This window comes from Triticum aestivum, chromosome 1B (assembly GCF_018294505.1).
Source record: "Triticum aestivum cultivar Chinese Spring chromosome 1B, IWGSC CS RefSeq v2.1, whole genome shotgun sequence".
In the NCBI taxonomy this organism is placed as follows: Eukaryota; Viridiplantae; Streptophyta; class Magnoliopsida; order Poales; family Poaceae; genus Triticum; species Triticum aestivum.
Genome location: NC_057795.1, coordinates 580,525,314 through 580,552,920, shown reverse-complemented (window position 1 = coordinate 580,552,920; position 27,607 = coordinate 580,525,314). Strand labels below are relative to the sequence as shown.

At 43.8% G+C, this 27,607-nt stretch overlaps 1 long non-coding RNA gene across 2 annotated transcripts; it reads left to right on the top strand.

Annotated features, from left to right (window-relative positions):
- The first annotated feature begins 7,686 nt into the window (after positions 1-7,686).
- LOC123139838 (uncharacterized) lies at positions 7,687-12,664 on the top strand. Of its 2 annotated transcripts, none has more exons than XR_006469655.1 (4): positions 7,687-8,205; positions 8,772-8,876; positions 8,987-9,086; positions 10,662-12,664. It is a non-coding gene; the product is annotated as an uncharacterized lncRNA (long non-coding RNA). The 2 variants fall into 2 exon arrangements; XR_006469654.1 differs by having other exon boundaries at positions 8,772-8,881.
- The last annotated feature ends 14,943 nt before the right edge of the window (positions 12,665-27,607 follow it).

The following is a 27,607-nucleotide window of genomic DNA, read 5'->3' as shown; positions in this document are numbered from 1 at the left end:
GGAAGAGCGTCTACTATAGAAAAGTTGGGCCCAACAACGTAGACGACCCCACTTAATTATCATCGAGGTGTATGGCCTGTTTGGCAAGCTTTAGGAGCCTTTTACAAGAAACCGTCATGGTATCTTTTGCAAAGTTTGGTAAGAAAATGAGTTTGTGGTAGACAATGCATACTGTGGCAAAATGTGGAGCACAACTTTGCCTTTGACAAAAGGGTGTTCATCTTTGAGTTCATTAGTGGAACCATCCAATGATACAAAAGCCAACTACATAAGTTTATGACAAAGAAAAAAATGATAACATTGGGTTGAAGGACGTCAACAGCATCCTTACAACTCCCAAACGTAGTAACGAAAGCACCCGTCGGTCTATAGACCCTTGTAGAAGGCAGACCATTATGGAAAGCTATGGAAAGAAAGATGACACTAGTCGGACCAATCGGTATGTAAGCAATGTTTTTTCAAGAACTCCCACATAAATCATTTTTTCATAAGACGGCCTTGATTTGGGTGTTACCACATTCCTAAACTTTTGTTATAGTTTTTCCTAAGATTTTTTTTCATAAAATTTTCAAAAATGTTCGTATTATTTAAAAGGTTCAAGGATTTTAACTTTTTCTAAAATAAAAATATCCATATTTTTTTGAAGAATTTGAAAAAATCTACTCGACTATTATAAAGATTGTCACATATTTTTGAAAAATATTCTCATTTTTGTGTTTATTTTATAAAAAGCTCATCAATTCTAAAGAATGTTCATGCAGTTTAAAAATATTTTTGTGTATATTAAAAAACAGTTCACCATTTTCATAAAATATCATGAATTTTAGATATTTTCTCGAAACATAAAAAATGTTCGTGTAACTCCAAAATTCTTCAAAGATTTTTTTTTGAGAAAACAGACACACAAACACAAGGCAGCCCCCCTAGAGGAATATGTGTGTTTTTTGAGAAATCACAGAGGAATATGTACGAGAATCAACAGTGGCCGTCCAGGAAAGTAGGTAAGGGCCTCACACCTCGCCATAGGAATAGGACCAGGTCGACGTGCGTACGGGCCACAAGGCAGGCCGGGCTAAAAACAACCAAATGTGTGGTTTTCTCAAAGAGGAAAGTATAGTTTCTCCCTTAAACCCTTCCTCATGGACCAATATTTCTCTAAACTCTAAAACTAGATTATTTAACGGAAAAGGCTATCTTTCAACCGGCGGATCTAACGCGGGTGTCCGCCGCCTCCCTTGATCGACACGTGGCTTACTGGACCAAGCATGTCTCTCTCCCTCCGACGGGCTCACGCCGAACGGCGGTGGTGTTTTGCTTTGTAACATCTACTCTGTTGCAAGAAAGATTTCTGCAACATCAGTTATGTTGCATAAGTTCCTTCCGCACACCATACAGAGGTGAAAACAAAGGAAAACATATATGCAACATCACCTTAGCTGCAAAGTTTTTCTGCAACAATACCTTTGTTGCAAAAAAAAAGTGAAGACAGAAAAATAATCTGCAACATGACATATGTTGCAAAAAATAAACCCCGTACACGACCGATGCTGCAAAAAAAATCCGCAACACAATCTGTGTTACAAGAGTTTCCACAACAAGGTCATTGTTGCAAAGAAGAGAAAGACGTCCGGCCATTTGATTTTGTCGTATCTAACGGCTCGTGAGGCGGCTGATCCTTTAAAAAGATCCGCCGGCCGACGCGTAGCAGCCCCATGAACTCTATAAAACTGGATAAATGTGGCCATATTTTTTTAGACAAGATAAATGTGGCCATGTGTGGTTTTGGGGAGGATTTAGGGCGGTTTTGCACCTAGCTTGCTGCCTTGTCCAAAATCTCTACAGACCTTCCCGCACAGTGCCACCGTGCCGGCTCCGCTCCCCGCCCTCCTTCCTGGCTACAAGGGAATGGAGTTACTGCCCGTCGGAATTGATCACCGGTCAATCGAATCAACTGGCCCGATGGATGCAATGAAGCTATATCGTCCTCAGAATCGAGGATTTAGTAGCCGCATCGCCGCCGTAGTCCTCGAGAACCCAGAGGTCCACACATAGGTGGCCTAGCTTGGACGCCCCTAGTGACATGTCCTTGACGAGCAGCTACAAGTGCTCCTTGCAGGTGACGATCGAAGGAGGGCAGGAGGCACCCGCCGGAAGGTCTCGACCGCCGTGTCGAATGCCGCCATCTGACCAGTGAGACTGGTCTTCATGTGCTCCAGCAACTACACGTGCCGCGAGGAGCGGCCGGCGTGATCAGGTTTGAGAGTCCGGCCTTTATAGATCACGCATGTCACAACTTTGCAGGAGAAATAAAACTACATTGAAGTATACCGATTAAACAAAAGAATTTCACTCGAATCGATCGCCTCTTGTCGCCGCCCCCACTAAAACTCTGCTGCTGCATTTTATCCTTCATGAGAAGGATATGAACATCTGAAACGCAAAGTTGCCATTCGTCCAGAGAGCTCATCAATGATGTGGAAGTCCATCTCTAGGTTGTTCTGGAACCAGATCGGGGTCGCTGGAAGAGGCGGCAGTCCCATCGGGGCTGTGTCTAAAGGAAGAAGGTTTTAAACATAAGACGTTAGAATTTAAAAACATGGGCGTGACGTGAGTGGTCCGAAGGTCGGATGCTTACTCTGCAGCATTGAAAGGTTGTTGCTATTGTGGCTGGCGTGGACGAGCCTAGCGGCGGGCTCGGCCTCTTAGGTTCTCCAGCCGCTCGACATTTTTCATATACATTTCTTGCACGTACGTCCTCTCCGCCCTGGTCAGCTGCTGCGGCGCGCACTGATATGGTCGAACTCGATCTTGACCAACTGGCAGATGGAATTGACATAAACTATGGCACCGTGTTGCCTGGCGTACGCGTACACCTTGTCGTATAGAAAAGTTGGGCCCAACAACATAGACGACCCCACTTATCATCGAGGTGTATGGCCTGTTTGGCAACCTTTAGGAGCCTTTTTCAAGAAAACGTCGTGGTATCTTTTGCAAAGTTTGGTAAGAAAATGGGTTTGTGTAGACAATGCATACCGTGGTAAAATGTGGAGCACAACTTTGCCTTTGACGAAAGGGTGTTCATCTTTGAGTTCATTAGTGGAACCATCCAATGATACAAAAGCCAACTACATAAGTTTATGACAAAGAAAAAATTGATAACATTGGGTTGAAGGACATCAACAACATCCTTACAACTCCCAAACGTAGTAACAAAAGCACCCGTCGGTCTATAGACCCTTGTAGAAGGCAGACCATTATGCAAAGCTATGGAAAGAAAGATGACACTAGTCGGACCAATCGATATGTAAGCAATGTTTTTTCAAGAACTCCCACATAAATCATTTTTTCATAAGACGGCCTTGACTTGGGTGTTACCACATTACTAAACTTTTGTTATAGTTTTCCCTAAGATTTTTTTCATAAAATTTACAAAAATGGTTGTATTATTTAAAAGGTTCAAGGATTTTAACTTTTTTCTAAAATATAAAAATATCGGGATATTTTAATTTTTTTTGAAGAATTTTAAAAAAATCTACTCGACTTCTATAAAGATGGTCACTTATTTTTGAAAATATTCTCATTTTTGTGTTTATTTTATAAAAATCTCTTCAATTCTAAAGAATGTTCACGCAGTTTAAAAATATGTTTGTGTACATTAAAAATTGTTCACCATTTTCATACAATATGATGAATTTTAGATATTTTCTCAAAACTTAAAAAATGTTCGTGTAACTCCAAAATTCTTCAAAGATTTTTTTTTAGAAAACAGACACACAAACACAAGGCAGCCCGCCTAGAGGAATACATCTGTTTTTTGAGAAATCAGAGAGGAATACGCACGAGAATCAACAGTGGCATTCCAGGAAAGTAGGTAAGGGCCTCACACCTCGCCACAGGAATACGCCCAGGTCGACGTGCGTACGTGCCACAAGGCAGGCCAGGCTAAAAACTACCAAATGTGTGGTTTTCTCAAAGAGGAAAATATAGTTTCCCCCTTAAACCCTTCCTCGTGGACCAATATTCCTCTAAACTCTAAAACTAGATCGCTCAACCGGCGGATCTAACGTCGGTGTCTGCCACCTCCCTTAATCGACACGTGGCTTACTGGACCAAGTATGTCTCTCTCTCCCTCCGATGGGCTCACAGCGAACGGCGGTGGTGTTTTGTTTTGTAACATCTACTCTGTTGCAAGAAAGATTTCTGCAACATCAGTTATGTTGCATAAGTTTCTGCCGCACACCATACAAGGGTGAAGACAAAGGAGAAAAATACATGCAACATTACCTCAGCTGCAAAGCTTTTCTGCAACAATACCGTTGTTGCAAAAAAAGTGAAGACAGAAAAAAAAATCTACAACACGACATATATTGCAAAAAATATATCCCGTAGACCACCGATGCTGCAAACAAATCCACAACACAATCTGTGTTACAAGAGCTTCCGCAACAAGGTCATTGTTGCAAAGAAGAGAAAGACGCCCAGCCATTTGATTTTGTCGTATCTAACGGCTCACGAGGTGGCGGGTCCTTTAAAAAGATCTGCCGGCCGATGCTTAGCAGCCCCATGAACTCTATAAAACTGGATAGATGTGGCCATGTTTTTTGAAACAAGATAAATGTGGCCATGTGTGGTTTTGGGTAGGATTATACCTGGTCATACCTCGGGCCGGGCCTAGCCAAGCCCGACGCAAAAAACCCAGGCCCGGGCCCGGCCCAGCCCGGCCATCGGGCCTGCTTTCTGGGCCCGAGCCCGGCCCGAACACGTAAAAGCCCGTCGGGCTTCTGGCCGGCCCGGCTGACCTTCAGGAAAACACAAAAACAATGGGCCCGGGCCCAGCCCGGCCCGGCCTTCGGGCTCAAAATCTAGGCCCGAGCCCGGCCCGGGGGCAGCGTCGGGCTGGGCCGGCCCGGCTGGGCTTCCCATGGCCAGGTATAGGTAGGATTTAGGGCGGTTTTGTAACTAGCTTGTTGACTTGTCCAAAATCTCTACAGACCTTCCCGCACAGCGCCACCATGCTGGCTCCGCTCCTCGCCCTCCTTCCTGGCTACAAGGGAATGGAGTTACTGCACGTTGGAATTGATCGCTGGTCAGTCGAGTCAACCGGCCCGATGGATGCAACGAAGCCACCGCCCTTAGAATCGAGGACTTAGTAGCCGCACCGCTGCCGTAGTCCTCGAGAACCCAGAGGTCCACGCACAGGTGGCCTAGCTCGGACGCCCCTAGTGACCTGTCCTTGACGAGCAGCTGCAAGTGCTCCTTGTAGGTGACAGCCGAAGGAGGGCAGGAGGCACCCGCCGGAAGGTCTCGGCCACCATGTCTAACACCACCATCTGCCCAGTAAGACCGGTCTTCATGTGCTCCAGCAACTACAGGTGCCGTGAGGAGTGGCCAACGTGATCAGGTTTTAGAGTCTGGCTTTTATAGATCACTCATGTCACAACTTTGCAGGAGAAATAAAACTACATTGAAGTACACGAATTAAACCAAAGAATTTCACTCGAATCAATCGCGTCTTGTCGCCGGCCCCACTGAAAATATGTTGCTGCATTTTATCCTTCATGAGAAGGATCTGAACATCTGAAACACAAAGTTGCCATTCGGCCAGAGAGCTCATCAACGATGTGGAAGTCCATCTTTAGATTGTTCTGAAATCAGATCGAGGTCGCCGGAAGAGGCGGCGGGGTGACCGGCACTGCGTCTAAAGGAAGAAGATTTTGAACATAAGACGTTAGAATTTAGAAGCATGGGCATGACGTGAGTGGTCTGAAGGTCGGATGCTTACTCTGCAGCACTGGAAGGTTGTTGCTATTGTGGCTGGCGTGGACGAGCATAGCGGGGGCTTGGCCTCTTAGGTTCTCCAGCTGCTCGAAATTTTTCATGTACAGTTCTTGCACGTACGTCCTCTCCGCCCTAATCAGCTGCTGCGGCGTGCACTGACATGGTCGAACTCGATCTTGACCAGCTGGCAGATGGAATTGACGTACACTGTGGCGCCGTGTTGCCTGGCGTACGCATACACCTTGTCGTGCATGCAGGAAGGAGGGCGCGAAGAGGGGAGCCGACGCGGCGCTGTGTGGGGAGATTGTGGGAATTTTTGATAAGTCAGAGTTTTTTTTTTTTGGGTGGGGGGGGGGCATAATCTGCCACGGCATGTTTTCCTCTTTCTCAAAAGATAAAGGGAAAGAACTGTTACCAAAAAGCGGAGCTAAATTTATGAGTACTTTTTTCACTCACTGCATGTCTACATCTACCTATCCCTCTACTAGCCGTTCATCTCGGGACGAGTGGCAAATGGCAGTCGTTCTTCTGCTGGCCAAGATCAAGATGGATCAAAATAAGCAGGAGTGAGGAACTTGAGGATGGGGCAAAGCAGTGCTGCCGATGTGCTTTTCCTGAGTATTGAAGTTGTTAATGACCCTGCTGATTTTGAGTTGCTAGGCAAGGGCCATTTAGACCCGAGACCAGTGGCAGGTATTAGGGCGGGTCGCACAACTCGCCGATACACCCGCCGCCACAAGACGGGCCGGGCTAACAACAAGCAAATTAGGCATCTTTCACAGCTCAAATATATGATTTTTCCCGCAAAAAATGTGTATTATTTTTTGTTTTTACCCTGAAAAGATGTGGCTCACTGTAGTGCATTGGATCAAGTGTCTGCATACCCCTCAACAAAACTGCATACCACGCTGAACCAATATCCTTCTATCCCTACACCACTACAGCTAACAAGAGATCACCGCGGTGCTTTCTAAGATGGCATGAGAGCATGGAGCACATGATGGCTGGAGCAGCAGGGACTCGCGGCAAGCGACGAGGTGTAGGGATATTAAGTTGCTGCATGAGTGCGTCCCATGAAGGTCAGACGTGGTGGCACGTGTCAGCAAATGCTAGATTTGGCTCCAGTACTCCATCGATAGTTCCTGATGCCTCGTATGCCCATACATATCAAATCCATGTCCATGATATGCAGGCACACAATGTACATTGCATGAATGAAATGAGGCTAACTGATTCTAAGATGGGGAAGTGAATAGAATGAGAAACAAATTATTCCTTCTTTGCTTTGCTTAGGGAAGGAAGCCTTGCTCCTTATAAAATGTTTGGATGGTAGGAAGTGACATAAGGCCATCGGTCCTCCGGTAGGCCAGTAGTGAATATCTCTTGGTAATGAGTTAGCCTTTATCATTTAGATATGAGTGATGAGTTTTCTTGGTTTTTAAAGAGGAATATATTTATTATACTTTGAGTGATGTAACAAGATCAACACGATGCACCGAAGCAACACATTTCATGGAAATAGTGACCAGTGGTTGAAACTACATACTCATGGAGAAAACCTCGCCTACTATCGCCTAGTAAGATGCATGCATCCGTGGTTAGCAACTCACATGATCATTTGCATGGCTAATTTTTTTTGAGACAATTTGCATGGCTAATTTACACATATAAGGCTGCTAGCCAACTTGTCTCCACGGTGCTTTCCCAATTGGGCCTTCGTTGCCCGTTGGATCTAGCTTTCTTCGCGTCTGAGCCGTTGGATCTTCATGGCTGCCAAACCCGATTTTCACCTCGCTGTTGTTTTCAGTGACCAATGACGGATGGGCTCGCGTCGCGTGCTGGTTGGCTGGGTTTGTTGTCCCTGCGTGCAGAAGAAGGTTTCAGCCTATCCGCTCCGCGAGTCTCGCAGCCAATCTTGCCCTCGCCTCGTCCCACTCACACACAAGCCGCCAGAGAAACCCTAGCCCCTTTCCCGTCGGTCCCCACAGCCTCCTACGCCCCTGCGCCTTGTCTCCTCCCTGCTCCCTCCACTCCTCTCCTACGCCGCCGCCTCCCCTTCTCCCTGCTTTTCACCTTCGTCCTCCCCTGGACACCCTCGCCTCCGACCTCTCCCGCAGCACCCCAACTCCACTCTCGGGCCAAGCCGAGTCACCTCCAGGCCAGCATCCGCTCCATCCCGCTCTTCTCCATCTGAGCGGCGGCGAGCCCACGGATCTGGTGCCCCTGGAGTGAAAGAAACAAGGAGTATGCGCCGCCAGATGGAGGAGGAGATGGCGCCCAGGGAGAGTGGCGGTGGCGGCCCATCTGCCTACGACCGAGCCCGGGGACAAAAATGGCGGTGGCGGCAGGGAGCATGCGAGCAACGACGGTGACTGGACGCTAGGAGCTGGACGAGGTGGTCCATGCCGAGGAAGATGGCGTTGTGTGGTTTGTTTTCCTGTAGATTCCCTCTCTTGTTTGATCTGATTTTGTTGGCAAAACAATGGCAGATTTCTCCATTAGCTTACCTGATTTGGGGCTGATTTTCCTCTTGCGATTCCTGTTCATGTCCTTGGTACGGGAAATTGCAGAAAATGAAGCGAATTAACAGTGAAAACATAGCAGGAGCAAAGCCTGGGCTATGGACTTAATGGTTGAACAAAATCTATGGTTGATATGCAGTTTAGTCGTGGCTAATATGAACTTTTCTATTACTACTTCTGGATTGTTCAGTAAAACGAAAGCTCATGGTGTGGCATGTCACTTTCCTTGCACATATATTGGTTGAACAAAATCTATGGCTGATATGCAGTTTAGTCGTGGCTAATATGAACTTTTCTATTACTACTTCTGGATTGTTCAGTAAAACGAAAGCTCATGGTGTGGCATGTCACTTTCCTTGCACATATATTTGTACCCAATTTATGAATTTAGATCATTAGTAGAACTTTGTAACTTGGATGTGGATTAGGATTTTTTTTTTACTAATTGGTTATGTTTTCTACTGTGCACAGATAATTTAGGCGTTCTTCCTTCTTAGTATGAACGGATAGGTTGATTACAAAATATATTTGAAGATTGCAGCAGGTGCTAAATGCTTGGCAAACGGAAATAATTAGGTAAGGTGAGAACTGTTTGATCTGATTTGTTTCCCTAGATTAATTGGTTGGCAGTCATAGAATCATCGTGTACATTTAATATTGACTTGAACTTTGGTGTGGTCATGTAGCTTTAAATTTGCCTAGAGAGAGACTACTCTCGCATCATTAGGTATCGCCCACAAAGATCTCGCTTGGTGAGGCATGCACACCTATGCCACATCGTTACATGTAAGTCTGTTCCCTTTATAGTTCTCTTTCACAGCTGCATGTGTGATACTTTCCTGGTATGGAGGATGTTAAAGAGTGAGCTACCCATCGCTTCTCATTACTAATTGTAATCTAGAAATATACATGTTCATGCCATAAAAGATGGATATGTGTTTAAGCCATCGTCATGTCATGTGAGTAATTGCGGAACAACTATATAGTTATGTTGGGATTGTAAAGGTGGAAACTGTAGAAACCTACAACTCTTCCGTGAGTGTCGTTTGATTATTTACTTTCTCAAGTAGTGTGGATATAGTGCCGTCAGGATATTAAGTATATGCACATTTATATGTAAATTTTTTAAATGGGCTGTGGTGTCCCGTGTTTGTTAAATCCTCATATGTTATTGACAGTATATAATTTTCTGTCTTTTCTACCAAACATGTGTGCTATGACATTCTGTAAGGCTAGGCATATTTATTTTCTTTATAATTACGTGATGAACTAATTGTCTTAGCTATGGTGAATCACAATTATCCCCCTAGGAGCGAAGCTTGCGGCCCCAATTTTAGTTTTGTTCAAATTGTTGCAAAATGTGTTTCTAAATGTTGTTATGTTTCTTGATTTCTCCATCTCCACCCCCTACGCCCTTGTTGAACTAATTGATATATGCAAATTAAGTGCCACAGATCAGTTGCGAGTGTTCATCGTCCTTGTCAATTTCTCCCAGAGAGCGAGTGTTTACAAGTCCAGTGCTTATGTCAATTATTAATTAGTGAAGATTTTGTTCTGATGTAGAATATTCAGTTTAGTTGGTCTGCATTTGTCCCAGAGAGCGAGTGTTCACAGGTCTAGTGCTTATGTAAGTTATTATTTAGTCAAAAATCTGTTCTGATGCAGAATATCTAATAACTTGCCACTTAAGTTGTTTCTACAAACTAAAAATTGAACTTTAGAACTGATCTAGCCATAGTTTTTGAAGCAAGAAAACTATGACTTGTTTTATATTTTTTTCGAGATGGAACACTCGGCTATCATGATTTAGATTCTGGAACACTCGGCTATCATGGGCCTTTTCGAGATGTAACACTTGGCTACATGCAATTATATGTTGTTTTAGATTTAAAAAGAGACTCATGGCCCAGAGTAGTACACACAAATGAAGGATACCAAACTGGCCCATGGAGCATGAGATCCTCTTTGTCAGGGGCCACCTTACTTATATGGCCTCAGGCTGAGGAGACCCTTCTAATTAACATGGTCACTGTTTACTTGCTGATTTGAACCTAGAACAGAATGTCATTTCGTGTTTGTCAGTAGGATCTCATGTTAATCTACAGATCTTTTTAGTCAGTGTATTTGCATACCAGTTGCGAGTTAGTACCTAGGAAAATGATCATTTTTCTACCTCAAATTTGCATATCAGTATCCTTGTCTAATTTAAGATTAATTTTCTTATTATGAAGAAGATTTTTGTTGCTGTAGCATTCTTCAGTTTCTGGGGTTTAGATGTCAGTTCATTGTTGAGATAGTTCTGCTATGTCCGTCTTCTAAAAAATACAGTATGTAAATTTTGTTTTCTGGACATTGTTGCAGACCCTATGCACCTGCCTCCTTCCTCCAGGCGCCTGAAGGCTAACGTGTGGAGCTGACGAGCTAAACAAGGGGCTGGAGCAGGATTGTAGGAGGGAGGTACACTAGGGGCTGGAGCAGGACAACCATTGTTTCAGATCCCACTTGACTCATCCCAAGTGGTTGCAATGTCTTCTTATGAATGTTTTATTTACACACATAATGATAAGAGACCAATATTTTCCAAAAGATTAGATTCATAGTTTAAAGAAGGATACGGAAATATGAAAATAAGAGCTTATGTTCGTAAAATTTGTACAAAATGTCCCTTTCCATAATGAACTTGGTTTCTAATCACACACATGTACTGCTACATGATCCTATACGTGCTGTTTGAATCAAGTGATAGGATACTGGCATTTATCTCCGGGTTTATTAGGACTTATTGGCGGGGACTTAGATAATTTCTTAATCTTGCACTTGTTCTCACCATTGAGACTGCATATGTGGTCCTTACATCGGATATGCTTCTGGATCTGCAGTTATCCCAGCCTAACTGAGATTTGTTTGATTATTCTACTATTTCTTTTGAGTAATACCGACTAAATTGGTTTACAATGTTACTGGTGGTCTGAAGCTTTTATAGAAGCATTTGTGTGTTTTCAAGCTTAGGAGTAAGGAGTTCAAGGAGCAATGATCGAATTTTGTGATCTGCTTCAAATGGATCTGCTGCTGAAAATGATCCTTAACTCAATATCTATCTTGATCTTCAGCCCGTACGGTTAGTAAGGCACATTATTTTGACAAAAAAATAAGGATCCTCAATTGGTATTATACATGTTGTTAGGTACAAGTACGTTGTAGGTCAAAGGAAAAATAAATAGATATAGAGAGGTATAAATTCAACAAAAAACAATTTTTTGATATAAAGGCTATTCCATTTGTTACCTATTGTACTTGCCCATGACTAAAACAATTAATACATGGTTTTCTTTCAAAGCATACATGGAATCAGTGGGCCTCTGTGCCACTTGGCACAACGGTTATAGTGGTGCCAAGAGATTCAGTATATTCATGAAGTTGTGCAAAGCTTAAAATTGGTTGCGGTATCTCGCATTTGTCAAATCTTTATATGTTGTTGGTGTCATACTTATGCCAAGAATATTAAGCTTGTCCTATGCTGTGACTAAATAAAAGCAATGTTCAGACTTATCTTTTGTTTGCTCTACTTAAAGAGTTCAAGGTTTACCCAGAGGGCAATTATATGTTTCCTACTGCTGTCTCCCGCATGACGTCGAGAAAATCATTGATGTTTCTATTTTACTTTGCCAACATTTTTGTTTTCAAATAGTTCTACCTCTCAATCTGATATTTCTACTTGCTTTTGCTTAGTAATATGATGTATTGTTTTCTAGCTCTAGGCCTACTTGTGTTCAAGGTTCAGTTGATTCTGTTTCTTAAGGGTGTTTTTTTTAATTAGTGGCATCAACATGTGGCACTAATTTCGTTGTGCATTGTACTATGATTTTTCCAAACAATACCATTATGGTAAACAGCTATGCTAATAAGGGTCAGGAGAACAATAGAGATGCTAAGAGTCAACCTTTTGGGGTTAAGGATATAAACAACAACAGGGGTTATGAGTCCGAAGAGAGCTCGAGTGGCCTCTTTTGGTTCTTGAAGGCCTGCACTTTCCTGGTGGAGTAGCAGCAGAATATATTCAGAGGCTTTAAAGCTATTGCACTTCACGTAGTTATGATCAATTCTTTGTTTCAGTTTGAAATACTCCCCACTTCCTCCTATATGAGTAATTCTTCTGATGGACATTTTGTCAGGCAAATAAACAGAAGGCATATGTATTGTTACGAGTGAAGCCATCCATACAAGTCGAGATATTAATAATCCCATATGTGGAATTTGAGATGTAGAGAAATGTTATTATTCTTCAGCTAATTGGTTTCTTGACCAAATGTATTGTAAATGACGTTATTATTGTTCAAGATATACATAAATGTTGTTGTTCTTCATTGTAGTGGATGATATCCATCCCAATTATTGAGATGATGGAAGTACTACTAAGGAGTTTTGTCGCTGACTGAATGAAGCTGCTGAGGAAGCAGGGATAAATAAGTTGCTCGAGTCATGGGCCAAACTGGCTGCCATACGACTGCTTTCATGGTCCGAACTGGCTGCCATATGACTGCTTTGAAATATACATGCGTCTAAGTGGCACATAAATACTTTTTTTTCAAACACACAAAAACAAAGTTGATAGAAACACTACTCTTCTTAAAATAGTACTCCCTTTATTTCTTTTTACTTCGCATATAAGATTTGGTCAATGTCAAACTACACAAAGTTTGACCAAATTTATATATAAAAATATGAACATCTATAATATTAAAACTATATAGTATGAAAATACATATCATGGTGCATCTGATAATGTTGATTTCATATTGTTAATGTTTATATTTTTTAATATAAAGTTAGTCAACTTTACAAAGCTTGACTTTGATCAAACCTTATATACAGACTAAAAAGAAACGGAGGGAGTATAAGGCCTCGACTGATTTCATACATGGTGTTAGGTATACATATATGTTCTTAGGCAAAAAGATATGTACTATTTTTCTATATAGAAGGGTCTAAATTCTTACTGTGAGTACTTGCATGCTCAAACAGAAGTTTGTTGAAAAATACATATATTTTGAACGCGATGTGGATTTGAACGAGACCCTACACTACCAAAGTAAAATATGCATGTACATCTTATTGTAGACAACAAACCTATACTTTTTTTTATTAAAGTGGGTTAAATTTGTTACCGCATGTGGCATGATTTTGAATGGGACTTTGTGCTACCAAATTAGAATGTGTATATGCATCTCATTATAGACAACAAAATACCGTGGATTATATTTGTTACATAAATTTTGTTTCAAATAGAACTCTATGCTACCAAATTTAAATGTGTATATACGTCTATTGTAGACAGCAAGTCCCCGTTTTTCCCAACTAAGAGAGATTTATTTGTTTTTCATATGTGATTGCCTGTACCAAAATCAACTAAACAATAGATTTCTTTTCATCGCTAACATGGAATCAGCAGGTCTCTGCGCCATTTGGCGCAACGGGTCCACTAGCACTAGTAGAAAACAGGGCTAACGTTCGGGCCTGGCCAGCCCATTAGTCCAGATTCTTCAAGAACCGGGACCCATGGGGGGTATTAGACCCGGTTCGTGAGCCTAGGGGGCTGGCCGGGGCCTCGTGGGCATTGGTCCCGGTTCGTGTGGAACCATTTGTCCCGGTTCAAGCCACGAACCGGGACCAATGGTCCTCGCTCCTGGCCCACAACCATTGGTCCCGGTACGTGGATTGAACCGGGACAGAAGGGGGGCTTTAGTCCCGGTTCATGCCACGAACCGGGACAAATAACTTGCCTATATATACCCACCGCCGCGGCAGAGCACTCTGGTGCTATGTTTTTTCAATCCGTCGAGGAGAGGGCATTTGGGTGCTCTAGTTCATCTCTTATGCACATGAGGTGTTCGATGAAATGCCCGAGCCACACTAGTTAAGATTTCTCCTCTCGAAGCTCGACCTCGGAACTCCATTTTTTTCAAGATTTGTCTAGATTTAGCGGTCCGTCACGCCCCGTCCCCGTTTTCACCGCCGTTGATCGCCCGCGCCGATCTCGTCACCGGCACCACCGTGGTGAGGCTCTTGTTCTTATCTTCTTTCTGATACTTGTCTGATTTTCTTACTTTAGGTAGATATTTGTCTAATTTTCTTACTTTTGACACACATAATTATATATAATGCACGCAGATGAACCGGCAATGGATGTATGGTGACAGACACACCTCCAAGTACATTAAGGGCGTGCATAATTTTCTCGAAGTGGCTGAGGCAAACAAGCAGAATGGTTTTATGTGTTGTCCATGCACTAAATGTGGGAATACGAAGTCTTACTCTGACCGGAAAATCCTTCACACCCACCTTCTTTACAAGGGTTTCATGCCACAAAATAATGTTTGGACGAGGCACGGAGAAATAGGGGTTATGATGGAAGACGGCGAAGAAGAAGAGGACGATGACAACTATGTGCCCCCTGAATACGGTGATGCTGCAACGGGGGGAGCTGCTGAAGATCAAGAGGAACCAGACGATGTGCCCGATGACGCTGCAATGGGGGAAGCTGCTGAAGATCAAGAGGAACCAGAGGATGTGCCCGATGATGATCTGCGCCGGGTCATTGTCGATGCAAGGACGCAATGCGAAAGTCAAAAGGAGAAGCTGAAGTTCGATCGCATGTTAGAGGATCACAAAAAAGGGTTGTACCCCAATTGCGAAGATGGCAACACAAAGCTGGGTACCGTACTCGAATTGCTGCAGTGGAAGGCAGAGAATGCTGTGCTTGACAAAGGATTTGAGAAGCTACTGAAAATATTAAAGAAAAAGCTTCCAAAGGATAATGAATTGCCCGACAGTACGTATGCAGCAAAGAAGGTCGTATGCCCTCTAGGATTGGAGGTGCAGAAGATACATGCATGCCCTAATGACTGCATCCTCTACCGCGGTGTGTACGAGGATTTGAACGCATGCCCGGTATGCGGTGCATTGCGGTATAAAATCAGACGAGATGACCCTGGTGATGTTGACGGCGAGCCCCGCAGGAAGAGAGTTCCTGCGAAGGTGATGTGGTATGCTCCTATAATACCATGGTTGAAACGACTGTTCAGAAACAAAAGAGCATACCAAGTTGATGTGATGGCACAGTGAGGACCGTAAGAAAGACGTGAAGTTGAGAGCACCCGCTGATGGGTCGCAGTGGAGAAAAATCGAGAGAGAGTACTGGGCTGAGTTTGCACATGACCCAAGGAATGTATGGTTTGGTTTAAGCGCGGATGGCATTAATTCTTTGGGGGAGCAGAGCAGCAATCACAACACCTGGCCCGTGACTCTATGTATGTATAACCTTCCTCCTTGGATGTGCATGAAGCGGAAGTTCATTATGATGCTAGTTCTCATCCAAGGCCCTAAGCAACCCAGCAACAACATTGATGTGTACCTAAGGCCATTAGTTGAAGAACTTTTACAGCTGTGGAATGGAAATGGTGTACGTGTGTGGGATGAGCACATACAAGAGGAATTTAACCTGCACGCGTTGCTGTTTGTAACCATCAACGATTGGCCCGCTCTCAGTAACCTTTCAGGACAGACAAACAAGGGATACCACGCATGCACGCACTGTTTAGCTGACACCGAAAGTATATACCTGGGAAGCTGCAGGAAGAATGTGTACCTGGGCCATCGTCGATTTCTTCTGACCAACCATCAATGTCGAAAGAAAGGCAAGCATTTCAAAGGCGAGGTAGATCACCGGAAGAAGCCCGCCATGCGTACCGGTGATTACATACTTGCTATGGTCAATGATTTACACGTAATCTTTGGAAAGGGTCCCGACGGACTAGCTGTTCCGAGTGACGCTGAGGGACACGCACCCATGTGGAAGAAGAAATCTATATTTTGGGACCTACCCTACTGGAAAGACCTAGAGGTCCGCTCTTCGATCGACATGATGCACGTGACAAAGAACCTTTGCGTGAACCTGCTAGGCTTCTTGGGCATGTATGGGAAGACAAGAGATACAGCTGAGGCACGGGAGGACCTGCAACGTTTGCACGAAAAAGACGGCATGCCTCCAAAGCAGTATGAAGGTCCTGCCAGCTACGCTCTTACCAAAGAAGAGAAGGAAATCTTCTTTGAATGCCTGCTTAGTATGAAGGTCCCGACTGGCTTCTCGTCGAATATAAAGGGAATAATAAATATGGCAGAGAAAAAGTTCCAGAACTTAAAGTCTCATGACTGCCACGTGATTATGACGCAACTGCTTCCGGTTGCATTGAGGGGGCTTCTACCGGAAAACGTCCGATTAGCCATTGTGAAGCTATGTGCATTCCTCAATACAATCTCTCAGAAGGTGATCGATCCAGAAATCATACCAAGGCTAAGGAGTGATGTGGTGCAATGTCTTGTTAGTTCCGAGCTGGTGTTCCCACCATCCTTCTTCAATATCATGACACACGTCCTAGTTCATCTAGTTGACGAGATTGTCATTCTGGGCCCCGTATTTCTACACAATATGTACCCCTTTGAGAGGTTCATGGGAGTCCTAAAGAAATATGCCCGTAACCGCGCTAGGCCAGAAGGAAGCATCTCCATGGGCCATCAAACAGAGGATGTCATTGGATTTTGTGTTGACTTCATTGCTGGCCTTAAGAAGATAGGTCTCCCTGAATCGCGGTATGAGGGGAGAATGACTGGAAAAGGCACGCTTGGAGGGGACACAATAATATGCAGGGACGGATATTCTTGGTCTCAAGCACACTACACAGTACTAATGAACTCTACCTTGGTGACCCCGTATGTCGATGAACACAAGAACAGTCTGCGCTCCAAACACTCAGAGCGGTGCGACGACTAGATTACAAGTGAACACACCAGGACTTTTAGCAATTGGTTGGAAACACGTCTCAGATGTTAGAACACTGTTTGTGCTGAGCTGTACTCGTTGTCCAGAGGACCATCTTCGACTTTATTGACTTACAAAGGATACGAGATAAACGGGAATACATTTTACACCATCGCCCAAGATCAAAAGAGCACCAACCAAAACAGCGGTGTCCGCTTTGATGCAGCAACCGAGAGGGGAAAGGACACATATTATGGTTACATAGTGGACATATGGGAACTTTACTACGGAGTAGATTTTAAGGTCCCTTTGTTTAAATGCAACTGGGTCAATCTGTCAGGAGGCGGGGTACAGGTAGACCCACAGTACGGAATGACAACAGTGGATCTGAACAATCTTGGGTACACTAACGAACCGCTCGTCCTAGCCAATGATGTGGCATAGGTTATCCATGTGAAGGACATGTCTACCAAACCGAGAAAAAGAAAAAATAAGGAAGCGAATACATCATACGATGAGCCAAAGCGCCACATTGTTCTTTCCGGAAAAAGGGACATCGTGGGAGTGGAGGGCAAGACAGACATGTCCGAAGATTATGAAAAGTTTCATGAAATTCCTCCCTTCAAAGTCAAGGCTGACCCAAGCATCCTGATAAATGATGAAGATTATCCATGGTTACGGCGCAATAAGGAAAGGACACAAGCGAAGGAAAAGTGAAGACTTTCTCCACAACTATTATGATGATACCATGCCAACTTTCAATCTTTTCGTAGTTCATTTGAAATTCCTGTTGTAACCGACAAGTTTCCGTATGAAATCCTGATACTTCGAAAGAGATTGTCCGTTTTGTACATGAAGTGCATCCAGTTTTTGCCGTAACCCTCTCAACTTTCTTGCACATGCTATGTGGATGAAATGATGATACCATGCCAACTTCCAACCTTTTCAAAGTTCATTTGAAATGCTTTTCAATTTCAAGGTCTTATAGCTAAAAAACTAGTAAATGCTTTTATAAAACTCTAAAGCAAAAGGAATCAACAAAAAAGCTTTTATAAACCTCTAGTATTTTTTATACTAAAATTATATAAAATTTATGCAACTAAAATTATCAAAGTATTTTCTATTCAAAACATGAAAAACAGAAATAGTTATCATAAAGAGTTTTTTGTTAGAAACTTTAGTAGCAAAAAGAATTGTCATAAAGATTTTTTTGATAGAAACTAAAATAACAAAATCTGTTTTTCAATATAATGATAAAACACAGTAATATTAAATAGCAGGAAAAAGAATCACTCCAAATATATTTTTAGTTGCATAAAGATTATAATTATTCAAAATTGGAAACTAATGGAGTAACAGAAAGATTATAATTATTCTAAGCTAAAAGAAAAAAGAATAAAAAAATTAAAGAAAAAAATCAAAAGAAAATAAATAATTGAAAGCAAAAAATAAAACAAAAAATAAAAAAAGTGCCACCTAAAGGGCCACCACGGCCTGAATACGACTAGAAACCCAACAATGGGCCAGGATTCAGGCCCGCAATAGGCCCAATAGGCCCACAGGCACATATAGTGCGTTTCGGCCCGTAAGCCTGCATTTGAGAGGAGCTCGAGAGGGCAGCGGGACTGGGGCTTATAGACCACTCTCGAGCTCCCTGAGCTAGCGAGGTGGGACTAAACTTCCGTTCCGCGACGCGGGCAGCACAAGGCCTTTAGTCCCGGTTGGTGGCACCAACCGGGACTAAAGGGGAGCATTGGACCCGGTTGGTGGCACCAACTGGGACCAATGCCCCCCTTTAGTCCCGGTTGATGCCACCAACCGGGACCAAAGGCCTCTGCTTCCCGCCCTTTGGGCTGCTGAAAAGAGGCCTTTGGTCCCGGTTGGTGGCACCAACCGGGACTAAAGGGTGGCATTTGTCCTGGTTTGTGCCATCAACCGGGGCCAATGCTCTGCCTATATAAGCAGCACTCGTGAAAATTTGGTTCATTTTGTTCTTCCCCGCCCGACGCCGCCAGGCTGCCCGTCTCCGCCTCGCCGTCGCCGTCGTCACCCCGCGCCGTCCCGCGCCGCCCCGACACCGTCGCCGCCCCCCGCCCCGCGCCTCGTGCCCCGCGATGCCGCCGGCCCCTGCCCGTCGCCGCCCCACCCCGCGCCGCACCTCACCGTCGTCCGTCTCTGCGCCGCCCCTCACGCACCGTCGCCGTCGCCGTCGACGTCCCCTGCCCGTCGCCCTCGCCGCGCTCCTCACGCCGTCGCCATCCCGTGAGCAATTTTTTTGCTAATTTAATTTGATGTACTAGTTAATTAAATGTGTAGTATAATTTAGATGTGTAGTTAATTGAGTTAGATTTTGTTAGATTTTTTTAGTTCATAGATTTTTTGTTAGTTGTGTAGTAATTTAGATGTGTAGTTCATAGATTTTTTTTCATATTGTGTAATTTGTTCATATTGTGTTAGTTTTTTTTTTCTGTTAATAGATTTTTTGGTGATATTATTGTTGAATATGCATGTTTGTATGTTCATATATATGCAAAGATCGAATATGTCAAATTTTTATGATTTTTTTCTGTTCATAGAATTTTTATGGATTTTCTCTGTTGTAATTTTGTTCATAGAATTTTAATGATTTTTTTGTTCATAGAATTTTCTTTGTCAATTTATGTATATGTTCATATTGTGTATGTATAGGAAAATTGTGCATGATCAAAGTCATTTATGAATATGTTCATATTTAGAATAGAGGAAAAAGGAAAATAAGAAGAGAAAGTGTTTAATATAATTAGTTAGAAAAATAACAGAACTATAGTTAAACTAGTTTATTTTTAGTAAGTACTACTTTATTTTATTTATAGTAAGTGCTTAATATATAGTTGAACTAGCTAGTTGATTTAATAACTACTTTATTTTACTATATATAGAAGTAGTTTATTTTTAGTAAGTACTACTTTATTCACAGACAGTAAGTGCTTAGTAGTTGAACTAGTTGATTTAATTAATAAAACTATTTTATTTTACTATATATAGAAGTAGTTCCCGCATCGACGTCGACGATGCCTATCCCGCATCCTCGTCGTCGACTCGGCGGTGGAGGCCTGCTTAATCAGGGTCATGTCCGGGACTGGGCTCCGCCGGGCTGGTATTGGGAGGTGCTACCTTCCGGGGGACGTAGGTTGGTGAGGATCCAGCCCGTTGTTGACCCGATCCTTATTTGGTGGCGGTTGCGTGGGCCAGTGACGGTGCTGAGGCTTCCGGAAACCGCGGAGGTGGTACGTCACCGTGTCAGCGAGGAGGACGAGCACGTTCGTCGCTACATGGTTGCGTTGGAGGGCAGGTTCGACAATACCTGGCAGGTTCTTCAGGGATCTCACTGGAGCTATGATCCTGTGATGGTTCCTTATCTTTGGGTGTCCACCGCCCGTACGATACCCGTCGGGCGCTACGGTTCTAGCTGTATTGGCGATGCTATATGTATGATAGTATTCGAGGAGTATTAGTGATAATATTCGACGATGTATGGACACAAGAGATGATGTAGTTTTGGTTATAATTGAATGCATGCTAATTTGAATACTACTTTATTTTATGATTTTGTTTTGCTTATTGAATGCTCATATTGGAAAAGTACTCCTACTTTGAATGCTAAAATTGAAGAGCCCCCTCCATCATCCACGCCGTCGTGGGGGTAGCTTCTCCTTCATTCCCGTGTGCTAGACAATTTGGTGTAATAATGCACTCGGGAATGAAAGGAGGAGCTACCATCACCGATAGTCAACCCGTGATTAATAATAATGATCTAATTTAGGTTTTTAGTACATATATTTAATTGTATAAGTTTAATATTTGAATTATGAACATAGGCCGGAAATGTCGTACTCGGACGATAAAAACCGCCCGGGGGAGTGCGACTGGTGCCACGACGAATGAGGTATGTGCGACAGGTTCCTTGAGCTGGACGAAGATCGGCGCTTCAGCATTAAGCTCGAGGAGACCTTCGATGTTCATACGGTACGCAACGATGACAATAGTTTTTTTCATAATTAAGCACGACTTTAACTATTTTAACATGTATTTTTTTATCTTTTCCAATTCGACTAGCTTATCCCATGCTATGCAAGACGCTATGTCTTGGAGAGGATGGATTTTGAAGACCATGAAAGTCTGGAAACCAAAAAAATTCACCTATGGACCCATCATGGTGTGGATTTTTGTGACACCCCAAAATTTTTAACCTTGTTTTATTAATTAAAATTTTGCCAGGAAACTTAAACTTTTGTTTTCTGGATTTTCTTTTGATTTCAGAACCTTTCTTCCATTTATTTTTGTGGAGTTTTACCCCAAGTGAGATCTTTTCAATTATAGTTGGACTTATTTTTCCATCTCAAATAAAACAATTCTTTTATCAGTGGGATTATTTGCATAATTATTATTCCCTGATGCCTGATTTATGGAAAAATGATTTTCTAAGCTTCAAGGCCTCTTTTACACTGCAACCCTTTGATAAATTCATTTAAAAATTCCACCAAAATTTGGAGAGGTCATGTGATGTTTATAAAACACTTTTATGCAACAATATATTTCATTACTTGGATATTTTGAGTTCTACACCAAGTTTTCAAATCTGGTCCAGAGGACAGTTTTGCACTACAACCTATTTAAAAATTTCTTTAAAACTTCTACCAAAATTTTGGGATGTCAGTAGGAGCATATTATTCCATTATATACAAAAATCCAGGGATGTTCTTTGGAAAAATTGAGTAAACCATCCTCATCTTCATTCTGGTCCAACTGGATGGATTGTACTATAGCTATATTATAACTTGCTCCTTTTGCTGTGATTCCTTTTCCTACTTGTAGCCCTCCCTGCTAGAACCTTAAGTTCAAGAGGTTGGACTCATTGGAGCAATTCTAGTACATGCAATCATGCCCGGTTCTTTCTGTCCAGAACTGAAGTTTTGCAAAACTTGCACTAGCAAGTTTCTCCTTTTGACAAACTAACCTCACCACCCTCTCTTGCATCTAAAGAGACCCCAATATGGAAGATTTGACCACTCCAAGAAATGCCTAGGTGCATGTGGCATTCTGTCGAACACCATGTGGGCATGACCAGTTTTGACATGAATCTTAGCTTGCACTATAATCTTGCTTGTCTTGCCTAACCACCTTGTCCCTTGATCTTCCCTCTATCACTAACCTAATCCTGTTGCTTGCCAACCCCGCCCGAGCGCTCTGGAGTGCCATGGCATTTCACCGAGTAGTTGGTGGGCGTGCACTGGGCGCGCCCAGAGCGCGCCAACTGCAGCCAGACATCCGAACCGCCGCCTCGCGCCCCTGGTTTTTCCCTCACTACAGAGCCGCGCCACACACTCTCCCTCTCTCCAGAACACGCCAATCAGCCCCTCGCCACGTCTCCGACAAGCCAAGAGCTAGCCGCCACGGCCGCCCGACAGTGCGCCCTGCCATGGTCGGTGCCGCCCGAGCCACCAGCGCTCGCCAGCTGCCCCCTGGAGCGGCTCAAGCTCATCCGCAGCCTCGTCCTCTAGCGCGCGTCGCCACCACGTCGCCCTATCTACAGAATGGCGGTCTCCGGCGAGCTTATCCACAGCCACTGCGAACCGACTCGGATGTGCTATAAAAAGGAGCCCCCCCCGTTCCCCTCCGTGCACGCAGGCAGCCTCACACCATCCTTCTCGTGCCCCCTTAGTCGTCAATCAAAGAGAGGAGGCCGTCTTCACCCTCTCCGGCCAGTTCGGCCACCGCCGCCTCCCGGCTCCGTTCGGCATAACCAGAGCCTCGCCGGCCCTCCCAACGCCACCAAACGACTCCAATCCATCTTGCGGAGCTGCCCAGATCCCCAGCTGTGACGGAAAGCCACCGTAGCCCCAAACCCACTTTGCCACCGAAGCCACGCTCCGCCGCAGAGATCGCCGCCGGCGATTCTCTTTCCCCCCCGGCGACCCTACAACCACCGGGAGGACCGCTTAGGAGTGACGGATCCATCCCTGCACTCGGATGCCCTCGAGGAACCGCCGTTCACCGGCGAGCATCGCCGGAGCCTCGCATCGGCTCGGACAGAGGAGGAAGGAAGGGGGGAGACTAGTCAAACCTGACTAGTGGGCCACCTGGACCCACTGTCAGTGACTCCCCGCGTGGTCCACGCTGGTTAAGTGGAAACGTATTTCCAGAATACGCCTTCAACGTGTACGTATAAACGAACCATTTTCTTTTTCTGTTTTATTCTTCAAAAAAAAAAACAGATTTTGATCATAGCTTTGACCGCCTATAACTTTTTAATGATAACTCCAAATGAATTGATTCTTTTTCCTACCTCTCTCAAATTTAATCTAGTTTATTTTAAGATTTATTTGAAAAAATTTCAAAACAACTTTTTGTGCTGTTTTGAATTTGTGTGTTAATTCAAATTTATTTAAAATAGGACTTTGGAGAGAGAGAAGGAAACTTTCAAAAAAATTGGAGTGCACCCTGCCTTTCCACACATTGAAGGCAAGCATTCTGAACCCTGGCATAATATTTTGCATGCATTGTTTGACACGATCATGACACCACCTCAATACGTGGAACTTGTTATTTTTTGTGGTGATGTGACCGTTTGCATGAATGTTTATTGGAAATTTCCTTGCTGTTGGAAATGGACATGCTTGTGATGATGATCATCCTCATATGCCTTTCGTGCCTATCGGAAGGAAAATGGGAAAGTCTCCGTCTTGGGTAGACCTGAGCTTGTCCCTAGTTCCTCATCGAGACGAGTGTGTCCGACATGGCATGAGGGGTATGATGAGTGGTGACTCTGTCTGTTGGATGAAATAAATTCGTTATGCTAATCATGCAGGGAATACTTAAAACCTCCTGAGTCGACCATAGATCGAGTCTTGTTCCAGCAACCCCCATACTTGTTTCGTACTACCACTCGTCTCTACAACAAGTAGAGTACGGTTCAGTAAGTTGTCAACCTCTTTCTAGCACACACCATACAGAGAGGCCATGGTGGAAGATACCGGTTGTAGCTGGTAGGCAGGCCACCTGGTCCGGGGGCATGGGTGTTTCCGGTTGAGACCGATAGGGGAGGCCACCCCTTAGAGCGCGCAATATAAATTTGATCCCATGCTACGCGAGGTTGTAGCCTCCCCACTTAAAGTTTTACTTGACATGTGTCGTGGGTGATTCCAGACACCAGTAAGTTAAGCTGGTGTGTGCAAGTTAGGTGTGTTTTCAACTAAAAGGCCGTAGACGGAATTAGTCCCGATGGACTAAAGGAATCCATTACTCGTGGGTAAAGAGTACACCCTCTGCAGAGATTAAACCTATTCGAATAGCCGTGTCCATGGTTAAGGATTACAGTCTGGGATGGGTCAAGTGTCGGTCTTAGTGTCGGTCTTCGGAGGAGAAAACTGTTAAACCAGAACTGGGATCATGACTTGAGACTTATGATGATTATGATTATTTTTATTATGGACTAACCCCTTTATATTATTTGAAATATTGAGTATCCTTGGGATGGTTTTACCTCCTGGATATTCACTATATTTATTTTCTTTATAAGCCATTTATGTGGTGTCGCTCAGACGCCCGACTGTGGCATGCTGTTATTTATTTTCTTTATAAGCCCTTTATGTGGTGTCGTTCAGACGCCCGATTGAGGTATGCTGTTATTTATTTTCTTTATAAGCCCTTTATGCGGTGTCGCTCAGACGCCCGACTGAGGCATGCTGTTATTTATTTTCTTTATAAGCCCTTTATGCGGTGTCGCTCAGACGCCCGACTGAGGCATTTCTCTTTGTTTACTAACCTTTCGAGGCGTCGCTTCAGACACCCGATCGTTGCATTTTATTATTAATATGTTATTGCATATTCATAAATAACCTGCTTGCATGCATCAGAGTTTTTATTACCTTTTGTGACTGACGTCATGAGCATTAAATATTTCAGAATATCATTGTCATATTATACCCGTGTTCATAATGTTTGCGAGTACATTCAAAGTACTCACTGGCTTGTCCCTGGCTATTGTCTTGGCCAGATTTCTTGCGCGGAGAGGAGCGACCGTGATGACAGCCCCGGAACCTAAGCAACAGTGATAGCAGCCTCGCGAAGATAGGAGTTAACCTGGTCAGCTGTTCCTGTGGGAAATGGAGTCCCATCGACACTGATGATTCACAAACCGCTTCCGCCATCAACCAGTAGAAACCATTTGTTGTACTCATAGGCCAGAATGGTCTTGTGCTACATATTTTGTATTTTGCTTGGAGTTTTGTAACAAGTTGGTGCCTCATCAGCTAACAGTAATCCTGGGGCTGGTGAGCACAAAGGCCCTTTTCTGGGAAATTAATACCTGGAAAACCGGTCGCCACAATTTTGAAGTAAAGCTGTACAATGCTGAGAGTGTAACCCATTTTGGTTGCAAAATTGCGAAGTACTTTGCAAGATGTATGGTTTTGATGAGGGTATGCTTATCACCATGGATCTTGGTGATCCTACAATCAAGCAAGACAATATGGACATTTGGGTCCTTGTGGATACACTTCCAATTCTTCTCCCATGTGAGCTTCTCAAACATAGTTATTAAGTAATTTATATTGTTTATTTCAAAATAGTTGACAACTTATTTCCATTGACAGCTTATTTTCATTCTTCAAATAATGTGCGGAAGATGGTAGACAAAACCCACTACACCGATGGCTCCGAATTAACTTATAAGGAGAAAAATCATCTGATCGCATTTTGTACTGATCTTGAGAATTATAATGTCTACAATCGAACTCCTCAACATTATGGTCAATACGTGCCACTAGTGCACGTGTTGAACTACGGTAACTACCATGGACATATCCTGGTAAGATTTTTTACTATTACGACATCCGTGCATGTTTTTGCATACTTCTAAAACTAGTACATCATGGCTAACTATGAAGTTATTACTATGTTTTTCAACAGATAATCCCGAATGATTGTGTGCCTCATCTGATGTATATGCATGGTCGCCTTGATGTTTTGAACATACAACCAGGTCGTCCTACGAATCTCAACTGTCCATACCGGATTTCTAAAAGAAGTGGAGACATGACAATCAAAGAATGGAAAAAAATGTATGGACAGTCGTAAGGAGCTTCTTGGAAGCAAAAGGAAGCGAAGCGCAAGAATTGGAGACAGGATAATCTCCATTCTTCATAATGGAGAGTCAGGGTCTATATTGTTTTATGCTATTTTATCTTAAGTGTGTTTAGGTCCTACCTGATACTGATGATCATGTGCTAAGAACAATTATGTAGGGTTGGGTTCGATGACTATGAGTATGATGATCGTATGACTTGTTATTAATAACGACTAGAAGTTGTATGATTATGCATGATTAGTAGGACTTGTTATTATATATGATGATGTATGATGCGAGCATGAAGAGTTATTATATATCAGCGGGTGAAATGAACATAGCAGTAGTGTTGGTAAACCAAGCATGAAGATATAAGAGGGGACACTTCTCTCTATTAGCTAGCTAATAACAACCTAAATTAACCCTCAAAACCCCTAAACCAGCCACTTTCAAAAAAAAACCTTAGCTGCAGCCAGCTTCTGACTCGTGGATGCCTTTTGGTCCCGGTTTATGTCACCAATCGGGACCAAAGGCCCCCCTGCCTGGGCTGCCCGCAGCGGCCACGTGGAGGCCCATCTGTCCCGGTTCGTGTAAGAATCGGGACTAAAGGGGGGAGGCATTAGTAACGACCTATTAGTCCCGGTTCAAGAACCGGGACTAGAGGCCCTTACGAACTGGGACAAATGCCCTGTTTTCTACTAGTGTAGTTATACTAAAAACAACTAAGAAATGTGTTGCTAGGTTGGCGCAAAACCAGTCCAGTGAGTGGGCTAGGAAGAGTGTATGGCCTGTTTGGCAAACTTTAGGGTAACTCAAATCGCCCGCATCTGCGTGGATCAAGTGGCCCGGGCGCATTTTATCATCTAAAGTGTACCTCATCCATCCGTGGACCGGTTCAGACGCCTGTTTTTTCGTAAACCGGAAGCAGACGGGAGGGATGGGGGGGGGGGGCTAAGAACATGGCACCCAAATCTCACCCAAAAACCTCTCTCATGCTATCTTGCCAACGGACACGCTACTTCCTGTGCCGCATTCATGCCAGTCCAAAGTCGCAGCGCATGGCACCCAAGTCTCACCCAAAAACCTCTCTCATGCTATCTCTCCAACGGACACGCCACTTCCTGCACCGCATTCATGCCAGTCCAAAGTCGCAGCGGCCGACATTGATGTCGCGCAATGTGACCAGACGGTAGAGTGATGGTGACCGACGCGACCAGACAGTCAACCCCGCTTCAATACAGACGCATCATCCCTTGAGACCAAGTCCGGCCGCTACACCACATTGATGGGGCTAACCGTTTGTTCGTCTGATTGCGGCTATTTAAGCACGACGTCAGCGCTGACCACATGGCATTCTCCACATCTCCGCACACCGCCCTTGCTCCC